Source organism: Macaca thibetana, chromosome 16, assembly GCF_024542745.1.
Source record: "Macaca thibetana thibetana isolate TM-01 chromosome 16, ASM2454274v1, whole genome shotgun sequence".
Taxonomy (NCBI): domain Eukaryota; kingdom Metazoa; phylum Chordata; class Mammalia; order Primates; family Cercopithecidae; genus Macaca; species Macaca thibetana.
The window spans coordinates 13,306,232-13,318,882 of NC_065593.1; the positions used below are offsets into that span (position 1 = coordinate 13,306,232).

Consider the following 12,651-nt stretch of genomic DNA (forward strand, 5'->3'; position numbering starts at 1 on the left):
TAATGACATTTTGATCAATGATGGACGACATGTAAAACAGTGGTCCCATAAAATTATAATGAAGCTGAAAAATTCCTAATGCCTAGTGACATCATAGCTGTCAGAATGTCACAGCACAATGCATTACTCATATGTTTGTGGTGATGCTGGTCTAAGTAAAATTTTGTGCTGCCAGTCACATAAAAGTGTACAGTAATGTCCTAGGCCCTCACATTCACTCACCACGCACTCACTGACACACCCACAGCAACTTCCGGTCCTGCAGCTCCATTCATTACTCCATCGGCATCCCTGGTTCCAAGGCCTTCAGTAAATGCCTTATTTAGGTGTACCACTTTTTACCTTTAACACCATATTTTAATTGTACCTTTTCAATGTGTAGATATGTTTAGATACACAGATACTTACCACTGTGTTACAATTGCTTATAGTATTCAGCATGGTAATGTGTTGCACGGGTTTGCAGCCTGGGAGCAACAGGCTAGACCATATAGCCGCGGTGTGTGGTAGACGCTACCATTTGAAATTGTGTAAGCACAGTCCACGGTGTTCACACAATGATGAAATCACCTAACACATTTCTCAGAACATATCCCCATCGTTAAGTAATGCATGGCTATATGTCTATTATCTATTTACTATCTATCTTCTATCTATCTATCTATCTTCTATCTACTATCTTCTATCTAATATCTATCATCTATCTACTATCTATCTTCTATCTACTACCTACTATCTATCATCTATTTATCTTCTCTCTACTCTCTATCTACTATCTATCTTCTATCTATCTTCTATCTACTATCTATCATCTATCTATTCATCTATCTACTATCATCTATTTATCTTCTATCATCTACTATATATCTATCTTCTATCTATCATCTATCTATCTTCTACCTATCTACTATCTATCTTCTATTATCTGTCATCTATCTATCTATCTATCTATCTATCTATCCATCCATCTATCTATCATCTATCTATCTATTATCTATCTTCTATCTATTTACTATCCATCATAGCCCAAGGAAACCACCACTCTGGAGAGTTAACTGGATATCCCTAGAACTGAATGTCCTCTGTAACAACCTCCTCTTCTCAAGGCGGGGCAGCCAGCTGAGAGCTCTAGGGCTAGGGTTGTGTGGTGTGTATGGTGGGGGCACCTCACAGGCCCTGGGCAGAGGAGGTGGTGGTGGCTTCTCCAAGGGTGGTTAGGGACTGACTGCTTGGATTTGCACAGCTGAGCTGCCTTGGATACTGCAGTTTCTCCTGGAAATGATAGTTGATCCCAAAAGATATATACTGAAACAAACACCAGTTTATTGAGTCAGGTGCAACTGCCCTCCAACTCACCAGTACATCCACGCATGCAACCATCCAATCACTTTCCCTTCATCTGACATTAAACAAACATTTGTTGGGTATCAATCTGAGTCAGTGCAGCACTGGGCACGAGGCCTAGCAAGTTGAGTGAGACCCAGCTCCCGCATTCAAGAAGCTCATGGTCTGGTTGGGGAGACACACAGGTAAGTGATGGGCACCACAGGGTTTTAGGAATTATTTGTGCGTTAATTCCTCCATTCAGCACGTACTTACCAAGCACCTGCAGTGTGCTGGCACTGTGATGGGCAGTTATGAACCTTGTCCTCCTGAAATGGAAATCCAGCAGTGGAGGTCAGGATGGCTAAGTCAGCTGGAAATGCCCCTGAGGAATAGGCAGTGAGGCAATAGAAGGATGAAGGAGGCACATCGGCTCATAACTGTCCCATCTTGGAAAGGACACACATCACTCCTCTGAGAATTAGTGTTTTGGCCAGAATTAGTCACATGGCCTCAACCTAACTGAAAGGCAGGCTGGGAAATGTTGGGAAGTACATGAGGTATTAGGTGAGCATAAACTCTCTCTGCTCCAGCAACCAGTGGTCTCTGCTGCTCCATGTTAAGTCAAACAGCCTCGCTCATGGAAGTGAATATGGAGGCAAATAATTCAAGGATGAAAAATGGTAGGAGCTTCATTATTCCCATGGCAGTGCCTGGGGACAGCATTCATCAGTTCTTGTCCCTTGTCCCCCAGATGCCTCGAGCTTCCTGGGTTTTAGTTTCTTTCCTGAAACTGCATGATTAACTTTTTTTTTTTTTTTTGAGATGGAGTTTCGCTCTTGTTGCCCAGGCTGGAGTGCATGGTGCAATCTCAGCTCACTGCAACCTCTGCCTCCCGGGTTCAAGTGATTCTCCTGCTTCAGCCTCCCAAGTAGCTGGGATTACAGGCACCCACCACCACGCCAGGCTACTTTTTGTAGTTTTAGTAGAGACGGGGTTTCACCATATTGGTCAGGCTGGTCTTGAACTCCTGACCTCAGGTAATGCACCCACCTTGGCCTCCCAAAATGCTGGGATTATGGGTGTGAGCCACCGTGCCTGGGCTTTTTTTTTTTTTTGGACAAGATATTGCTCTGTTGCCCAGGCTGGAACACTGGAATGCAGTGGTGTGATTACTGCAACCTCTGCCTCCCTGGATCAAGCAGTCCTCCCACCTCAGCCTTCTGAATAGCTGGGACTATAGGCGTGAGCCACCATGCCCTGCTACTTTTTACATTTTTTTGCAGAGATGGGGTCTCACTATACTGCCCAAGCTGTCTTGAACTCCTGGGCTCAGACAATCGTCCTGCCTCGGACTTCCAAAGTGTTGGGATCACAGGTGGGAGTCCCTGCGCGTGGCCTGCATAGTCAGCTCTTTAACTTCTCAAGGAACTCCGTTTCTTTTCCATTAACTCCTTTTTTTTTTTTTTTTTTGAGACTGAGTCTGGCTCTGTCGCCCAGGCTGGAGTGCAGTGGCCGGATCTCAGCTCACTGCAAGCTCCGCCTCCCGGGTTTACGCCATTCTCCTGCCTCAGCCTCCGGAGTAGCTGGGACCACAGGCGCCCGCCACCTCGCCCGGCTAGTTTTTTGTATTTTTTAGTAGAGACGGGGTTTCACCGTGTTAGCCAGGATGGTCTCGATCTCCTGACCTTGTGATCCGCCCGTCTCAGCCTCCCAAAGTGCTGGGATTACAGGCTTGAGCCACCGCGCCCGGCTCCATTAACTCCTTTATTGCTTAAGTTAGCAGGAATTGATGGAAAGAAGTTTGACAGATACATATATCTCTAAATCACTTTTGGTATACTCACTCTCCACGAGGAATGAGCGGGTCAAATGCCGTTTGCCAGTCAGCCCTACCCCTTCTGAGGCACTGTTCTGTATTTTTCCAATGGTAGTGTTCATGCAGTTATAGTATATAAATTACATTTTTGTCCACATTGTTTTATAAAAATCAGTGAAACTGAAAAAGAAAAGCACTCATGCCTGCAATGTGAAGTAGTGATGGAAATCATTAGGTGACTTGTAAAGGAGGCATTTTGTTTTTATGCCAAAAAAGCAAAGGCCATTTTAAAATTTGGAGAGTGCTGGTCAGGTATTTTGCAGAACGCCCCTCAATTTGGGTTTGTCTGCATTTTTCTCATTATTAGACTATAGTTATGAGTTTCTAGAAGAAACCACAGAGGTGAGGTGCTCTTCTGACAACATTAGAGCAAAGCAACATGGTATCAGCAAGTTCACCTGGATCTTTTATTTACTTATTTATTTATTTAGAGACAGAGTCCCTCTCTGTTGCTCAGGCTGGAATACAGCAGCACGATCTCAGCTCGCTGCAACCTCTGCCTCCGGGGTTCAAGCGATTCTCCTGCCTCAGCCTCCTGAATGGCTGGGATTACAGGCACCTGCTACCAAGCCTGGCTAGTTTTTTTGTACTTTTAGTAGAGATGGGGTTTTGCCACGTTGGCCAGGCTGGTCTTTAACTCCTGGCCTCAAGTGATTCACCTGCCTCAGCCTCCCAAAGTGCTGGGAATACAGGTGTGAGCCACCACGCCCGGACTCACCTGGATTATTTGATTAAGGTGATGTCTACCAGGTGTCTCCACTGGAGTTTTTTTTTTTTTTTTAAAGGATACTTTTTTACCGTAACGGATGCTCACTGAATATGAGCCAGAAAAAAAACAGAATGAAAGAATGTGTATGAAATGTTGTAATTCCATCAGTGAAGATGAAATCTAGCAGCAAAGTATGACTAGAGATATGATAATGTTTTCTGATTCTCTGGAAACGGAACCTGCTTTATAATGTACAAGTCTTTAATTTTAGGGGATGTTTTTAAGAAAGCATACATAGGCACTGCCTGCGCCGACTGGGCAGTGCGTCCTCATTCTGCCTGTTCTGCCTGGCTCCCAGTGACCCTTTTTCAGTGTTTTATTCATTTTAAAGCTGAGACAGTAGGTCACAATCAACCTCTTGGGCATTTTTTGTTTTCATTTTTGTTTTTCTGAGATGGAGTCTCACTCTGTCACCCAGGCTGGAGTGCAGTGGCATGATCTGGTCTCACTGCAACCTCCACCTCCCAGGTTCAAGTGATTCTTCTGTCTCATCCTCTTTAGTAGTTAGGACTACAGCCACACACCCCCACGCCCAATTAGTTTTTTAATTTTTATTTTTTGGTAGAGGTGGAGTCTTGCTATGTTGTCCAGGCTGGACTTGAACTTCTGACCTCAAGTGATTCTCCTGCCTCCATCTCCCAAAGTGCTGGGATTGCAGGCATGAGCCACTGTGCTCGGCCTCTTTGGCAGCCACTTCTTGGTGACTGTCCTTGAGTTGGGTAACCATAAGGTCCAATCAGTGGAGGCTAGTGGGCCCACGGGCAGGATTATATGCCTCCCCCCATGGCTGTAAAATACCAAACAAAACCAACTAGCAAAACCCTCAAGGTGGGCTCTGCAGGCATTTTGAGGCTTAGAGCCTCCAAAAGGCTCAGTGGTTCTGTCCTGAGACTCTGTTATTGGTGGGTTTTTTGCTTTCTGTGTTTTGATTTTGTTTGTGTTTTTTTGTGTGTGTGTATGGTGGTGGGGGTGAGTTACACAGAGTCTGGTTGTCCCAGGAGAGGCACATGGAGGCCTGTTTTTCCCAGGAGTCCTTTTCTCTGGGTCCAGTTATCCTAGAGCGATGTGGTCAAAGGGATGTTATCTGGGCCTGTGTTCCCCTGGGATTTAGATGGAGACGCTGTTCTCGATGAGGGGAGGGTCTAGGTAGGTGTAGGGCAGCACCAGGCCCCGGTTCCGCTCCTGGATGGCCCCCGAGATCTGGGCCAGGTGGCTCTGGAAGGCAGCGATGCTCCGCCGAGGGGCCTCCTCTGTGAAGTGCTCATCCGGATAGGTGCCCAGGGGCCTCTGGGGACCCACCACAGGCTGGGTGAGGGGGCTGCTGAGGTCCTGCATCCCAGACTCCCTGTCCCCACTATCTGAGCAGCTGCAACTTGCCTTAGCCAGCTCTGGCCCTAGCCCCCAAGCATGGGACCTGAATGGCTGCGAGGGAGCTGCCATTTTCCCACAGTGAGCTGGCTCCCCTGGTCAAGGGTGATTGGTCCAGAGTTGATCACCTGACTAGAACTGCACCAATCAGAGTCCTTTCCAGGGAGTTTGAAATTGGGGCTGAGCCTGAGAGGTGGTCTCTCTCTGGATATGTGGATTACAGCAGTAAATACAGACTATTAGCCATGGCCATTTTCCACTGGGTGGACAATTCCTGCCTGTGTTTCCGTAAGTGCCTCTGTGTCTGGCTGACAAACTCTTTTTTTCTGCGTGCTAGTTGGAGTTAGCTTTTGTTCTTACAACTATAGAAGTCCCGACTAACACAGATGCATCTTGTAGAGGGGAGATTATCCCGGGACAGGGGCTGCATGGAAGGTTTCAGTTGCCTTTGGTAGGCGTCCCATAGAGAGGCAATTCAGCCTCCACAGTTTAGGCTTAGGGGGAGCCGCCTAAGGCATCTCTAAATTCTATTCTCAAACAAGCAACACAGCCGAAGACCTTCCAGCAAAATGGTAAAACCATGGCTCTGCAAACTCGATGGCCCCTAGCCAGTCATCCTCTCACTCATTCATTCTTTGATTCATTCAAACCTTGCTTTTGGGTTTGAGCTTTCAACTTCAAAGAAAAATTTGCAATTAAAGTACACTGCCGCCAGGTGGTGGCCAAACCCTGCCTCTCAGACTTTAATCCCTCTCACCTAGAGATCTTGGTTAAATGCAGATTCTGATTTCTAACAAGCTCCCAGGCAATGCTGTTGCTATGGATCTGAGGCCTCACTGTACGTATTATAAGAGCCTAGAGTGTTGGAACAGAGTTAACTGAAAGACAGGAACAACAGCAAGAGCACACATTTGTGCAAGGCTTGGCAGCTGACTAGCTACATTCTTAACCATTTTCTCATTTGTTCCTCCTAACCCAAACGAGATTGGTATTCTTAGTTTCTTTTACAGAAGAAAATAAGAATCAAAGAGATGAAATAATTGGTCTAAGATCTCACAGCTCGTTCTGGCAGAGCCTAGGCTGACCCTGGGTCTCCACGGACACAGTAGACCTCAATGTCTATTCCCTCTTTTGGGGCTGCTGCTGGCAGATTTAGTGCAATGGCTTCCTTAGGGGTGGAATTCACGACACATGGAGAATCACCAGGAACCAAATGAGCCTGTGGCGGCTCTGATCCCAGAGACCAGGAACAAAAGCCTGCAGCCCAGGCTTTAGATGGCAGATGAGTTGGCCAGATCAAGATCTTTTGTAAGTCTGCTCTTGAGTGCAGTTCCGGGCTTTGTGCCAAGGGAATCCTCACTAGCGGCTCCAACTCCTCTGCAATCTCCAAGTCCCAGTTTTCCCCTGTGACCTCCAATGCTGAGCCCAGAGCACAGAAAGAGCCCCCATCTCACCCCTTGCTAGCCCTGGAGGGTGAGTTTCCTGGAGCTTGAGAGGTGTGTTTCTCCTCTGCTCAGATTTCTGGGAGGATACAACAAGATGATGCATGAAAAAGTCCCAGGACAAGGAAGACACCAGCAAAGGTAAGGCATTTAGAGGAGTTTTTCTTTTCCCTCCCTCCCTCCCTTCCTTCCTTTCATTCTTTTGTTCTTTCTTTCTGACCGAGTTTTACTCTGTTGCCCAGGCTGGAGTATAATGGCATGATCTCGGCTCACTGCAACCTCTACCACCCAAGTTCAAGCTATTCTTCTGCCTCAGCCTCCCAAGTAGCTGAGATTACAGGTGCCTGCCACCATGCCCAGCTAATTGTTGTATTTTTAGTAGAGATGGGGTTTCGCCCTGTTGGCCAGGCTGGTCTCGAACTACAAACCTCAGGTAATCCGCCTGCCTCGGCCTCCCAAAGTGCTGAGATTACAGGTGTGAGCCACCACTGCACCTGGCCCTAGAGCAGTGTTTTTCAAACGTCAGAGTCATCTGGAAGGCTTGTCAAAACAAAAATTCCCACTTTTCACCCTCAGTGTGTAGTAGGTTGGAGGTGGCCTGAGAATTTGCATTTCTATACGTTCCTGCAGATGCTGCTGGTCCCGGAGCAGCTTTGATAGGAGAGGTGGAGGCAAGGGCTTTTAATCTCTGTCATGACCAGGACACTCAAGCTGCCCCTCATCCCTTGGGCACCCCCTCCCCCAACAGTAACCCCCTCCTCACTGGTACATCTCCTGCCGGGCCTGCAGCTCCTCCTGGCGCTGTTGCTGGAGCAGGGGGTGGTGGTCTGCCCTGGACACCTTGGCTGTGGCAGAAGGGGAGTAGGTTGGGGCGGGGAGAGAAACTCCCCATCACTATCCCAGCCACACCGTCCCCATGATTGCTACCCTCTACCAGGTCCCCTCCTCCCATAAGTACAGTTTCTCCTACGCCAGGCTGCCACCTCGCCCTCCCCAAGGCCCCACTAGCCTCCCTCCTCTGCTGGCTATTCTGTGGCCACACCAGCTCACCTCTCCACTTCACCTGCCCTTCTCTCCAACCCCCAGTCCCCTACCCCTTCCTGTGCTCCCCCTGCAGCCCCAGCCTGGCCCGCCCCTCACCTGTCCCCTCCTGTAGCACCAGGCTCCCCGCCCCCTCCAGCCACTGGTAGCAGGGGAAGAGGAGGGGGCCGCCCCGCGGCGGTGTCAGCTGGAACCAGCGGCAGAACCAGGCGTCCGGGGCCAGGGGCCCGAGCAGGGGCAGCGCTGGGGGCGCCTTGTGCACGCGCAGCAGCAGCACTTGGCCCACGTCCTTCGGGAGCGTCACCTGGAAGTCCTCCTCCTGAGGGGAGGTTTTAGTATGCGTCAGGCCGGACGCTCCTGCTCGCCCCCTTCACCTCCACCCCTACCCACTCCCAGGCACTCACAGCGCCCGCAGTGAACTCCTTGCCGAGATTGTCCAGGGGCAGTGGGGGGCTCTCTTCCTGGGTCCCCACGATGCTGACAGACACTTTGTCCCATGTGCCAGCCCCGAAGGCCTTCCCGGTGGACACCCTGACCCTGAAATCGGCCATGGTGCCAGCCTAAGACCAGCTCTCTACTGCGCACAAGGCTGCAGAGCTGGGCTCACCCCTGGGACACGCCCCGCTCTACCCCTGATTATTGCCACTGACTCCAAGCCCGGTGGACTCCTCTAAAAACCACGTCCGCTTCTGGGCGGGGTGGGGCGGGGCGGAGAGGCTGGAACTTGCAACTAAGGTGGGGGTGGGCGGGGGATTGGCAGTGCTGGGAACAGGAGGGACTAAGAATACCCTGAGATTTCGGGAACGGGGCCTTTCAGTGATGGTGCCACGCCAGGGAGCCAGAGTTGGGACCCAGTTGGGGTGGGGGTAGATTTGTGCACAGCACCTCTGTTTGTTTTCCTTCTTAGCCTTAGAAGTCTATGGAGAAACATCACCCTCTTCCCACAACTCTTCTTGGGCCTACGTTCATTTTACTTATTTAGTTAGTTAGTTAGTTAGTTAGTTAGTTAGTTTTGAGACAGAGTCTCCCTCTGTCGCCAGGCTGGAGTGCAGTCTCGGCTCACTGGAACCTCCACCTCCTGGGTTCAAGCGATTCTCCTACCTCAGCCTCCCCAGTAGCTGAGACTACAGGTGAGCACCACCACGCCCAGCTAATTTTTGTATTTTTGGTAGAGACGGGGTTTCACCATGTAGGCTAGGATGGTCTTGATCTTTTGACCTTGTGATCCGCCTGCCTCAGCCTCCCAAAGTGCTGGGATTACCAGCATGAGCCACCGCACCTGGCCCACATTCATTATTTTATTTCATTCAATAACTAATGTTCAGAACTACCTCTGTGCCAGACGCTATGCTCACTGCAATGGATAAAGGCCCAGGCAAGACCTAGTGCTTGCTTTCATGGAGATTAAAAATCAAGGGTGAGGCCGGGCACAGTTGCTGGCCAACATGGTGAAACCCCGTCTCTACTAAAAATACAAAAAACTTAGCCAAGCATTGTGGCGGGCATCTGTAATCCCAGCTACTAAGGAGGCTGAGGCAGGAGAATCGCTTGAACCCAGGAGGCGGAGTTTTCAGTGAGCTGAAATTGTGCCATTGCACTCCAGCATGGGTGACAGAGCAAATCTCTGTCAAAAAAAAAAAATGAAGTGTGAGAGAAAATAAGTAAACCAATACATAATTTCAGATGATAGTAAGTGCAATGAAGGAAATGAAACAGACTGATGTGAAGGAGTGAGAAGCAGAGGTGGGAAAGGAGGCCCTCAGAGGCTCAGAGAAGGTGAAAGGATCTGTCCGGGGAAGAGAGTTTTGTGCAGAGGAAACTGTTCCTGCAGAGGCCCTGCAGTTAGGAAAAGTTTGGCTTGTTGGAGGAGGGAAAGGCAAGAGCACAGTGAGGGAGGGATTTGGGGAAGAGATGTCAAGGGGAAGTTACGGATTTGGGCTTTGGGGAAATAACAGATTTGGGATTTTCGGTCTGGAAATGCTAAGTTTGAGATGACCATTAGACATCCAAGTGGAGAACTCACATATGGGCATAGAGCTCAGAACTCCAGGTGTGCATCTTCGAGTCACAAGCACACAGGTGCGTCTATACCACAGGCTGGTGGAGATCACTAGGCAGAGAATATCCTATAAGTGGAGAGGAGAAGAGGCACGAGCTGTGCCCTAAGGCCCTCTGATATTTGGAAGTCATGCAAAGGAGTGGAAGCAGCAAAGATCAGTCAATGAGGTAGGAGGAGAATGATGCTGATAGACACTTTGTGCCATTGTGTCTGTCACAGTGTTTCATGAAGGCCAACTGAAGTGAGAGTGACTTATCATATGGTATATATACACAATGGAATACTATGCAGCCATAAAAAAGAATAAGATCGTGGCCAGGCGCAGTGTCTCACGCCTGTAATCCCAGCACTCTGGGAGGCTAAGGCAGGTGGATCACGAGGTCAGGAGTTCGAGACCAGCCTGGCCAACATGGTGAAACCCCATCTCTATTAAAAATACAAAAGTAAGCTGGGCGTGGTGGCACCTGCTTGTAATTCCAGCTACTCAGGAGGCTGAGGCAGGAGAATCACTTGAACCCGGGAGGTAGAGGTTGCAGTGAGCTGAGATCGTGCCACTGCACTCCAGCCTGGGCAATAGAGCAAGACTTCATCTCAAAAAAAAAAAAAAAAAAAAAAGAACGAGATCGTGTCCTTTGCAGGAACATGGATGGAGCTGGCGGCCATTATCCCTAGCAAACTAACGCAGGAACAGAAAACCAGTATTGCATGTTTCAGTTCCTACTTTCAGTTCGTTAGGATATATACCAAGTGGTAGAATTGCTGGAGCATAAGGTAACTGTATGTTTAATTTTTTTTTTTTTTTTTTTGAGACTGAGTCTCGCTCTGTTGCCCAGGCTGGAGTACAGTAGCATGATCTCTGCTCACTGCAACCTCTGCTTTCCGGGTGTAAGCAATTCTCCTGCCTCAGTCTCCTAAGTAGCTGGGATTACAGGCGCCTGCCACCTCGCCCAGCTAATTTTCGTATTTTTAGTAGAGACGGGATTTCACCACATTGGCTGGGCTGATCTTGAACTCCTGACCTCAGGTGATCCACCCGCCTTGGCCACCAAAAGTGCTGGGATTACAGACGTGAGCCATCACACCCAGTCTATATGTTTAATGTTTTGAGGAACCACCATACTATTTTCCACAATGGATGCCACATTTTACATTCCTACCAGCAGTGCAGGAGGAGGGTTCTAGTTTGTCCACCAATGCTTATTATTTTCTGTTTATTTGATAATAGACATTTTAATGGGCTTGAATTGGTATCTCATTGTGGTTTTGATCTTCATTTCCCTCATAATTGGTAATGTTAAGCATCTTTCCATGTGCTTGTTGGCCATTCATGTATCACCTTTGGAGCAATGTCTGTTAATGTCCTTTGCCCAAACCATCCATTCTTTTTTTGTTTGTTTGTTTGTTTTGTTTTTTTGAGACGGAGTCTCACTCTGTCGCCCAGGCTGGAGTGCAGTGGCGCGATCTCGGCTCCCTGCAAGCTCCGCCTCCTGGGTTTACGCCATTCTCCTGCCTCAGCCTCCTGAGTAGCTGGGACTACAGGCGCCCGCCACCGCGCCCGGCTAATTTTTTGTATTTTTAGTAGAGACGGGGTTTCACCGTGGTCTCGATCTCCTGACCTTGTGATCCACCCGCCTCGGCCTCCCAAAGTGCTGGGATTACAGGCGTGAGCCACCGCGCCCGGCCCAAACCATCCATTCTTAATTCTTATCCATTGCTAGGTTGAATTTTAGATTTCTCGTGTGAATCATATGCAAGACCCACACGTTTTCAAATACGTCAAATGTTTTTATTTATAGATCACTCTCTTTTTTTCCTAAAGTAGTATTTATAGTACTTTTTTTATTCATGTATCTTCAAATGGTCAAGTTTTCTTTCATACATCCAAAATGTAGTGTGATGTTTTCTTATTCACCAAATGTTAGCTCTACTTGTAGTCTGGTTCCAAACTAATCAGCCTGCTTTTAAATTTTAAGACATTTATTGAAAAAAAATTTTTTTTTCTTTTTTCTTTTTTTGAGACGGAGTCTCGCTCTGTCGCCCATGCTGGAGTGCAGTGGCTCAATCTCGGCTCACTGCAACCTCTGCCTCACGGGTTCACACCATTCTCCTGCCTCAGCCTCTGAGTAGCTGAGACTACAGGTGCCCGCCACCACGCCCGGCTAATTTTTTGTATTTTTAGTGGAGACGGGATTTCACCGTGTTAGCCAGGATGGTCTCGATCTCCTGACCTCTTGATCTGCCCGCCTTGGCCTCCCAAGACATTTGTTGAAAATTGATAGGATCAAACCAAACTCAAGTGGTATAATTTTTGAACATTGGATTGTACATTATTGTAAGGGTACCACTAACCATTATTATAAATGATAAGTTAGTGATTATAGCTCCTTTTGTGATAATTAGATCACTCTCATAATACAAATCAATATTGCAGGTATCCATGTGCCCAAATCCGGTGAGTCTAGGAAAAAGTGAAAATGCTTTATTGTCTATTCATCCTAAAATAAATACATCCTTGGATACTTAGAAATTTCAGTGAATCTATTTTAAAGGAAACTTTGTGTAATTATCGTAAATCGAAAATTCATTTCATTTCCCATAATAGAAGGTAAGAATAAAGGAGAATGCAATGAAAACCGAACAGTGTAATTCAATTCCAGGTAGATTCCATTGCCTGCGGCCTGCTCCCTGTTCCAGAAGATTATCTAATGCTAAAGGGGTGCTCAAAACATATCAATACCAAATTGACACTTTCTCCCTGAAAAAGGGAATT

The 12,651-nt window shown here is 47.9% G+C and overlaps 2 protein-coding genes across 2 annotated transcripts in view; one reads left to right on the top strand and one right to left on the bottom strand.

Moving 5' to 3' along the window:
* The window catches only part of RANGRF (RAN guanine nucleotide release factor), a 267,398-nt gene that overhangs the window by 227,185 nt on the left and 27,562 nt on the right, over nt 1-12,651 (bottom strand). The gene's annotated exons all lie outside the window — the stretch shown is intronic.
* NAA38 (N-alpha-acetyltransferase 38, NatC auxiliary subunit) overlaps nt 1-12,651 on the top strand; it is a 226,289-nt gene that overhangs the window by 28,428 nt on the left and 185,210 nt on the right. The window lies entirely within an intron of this gene.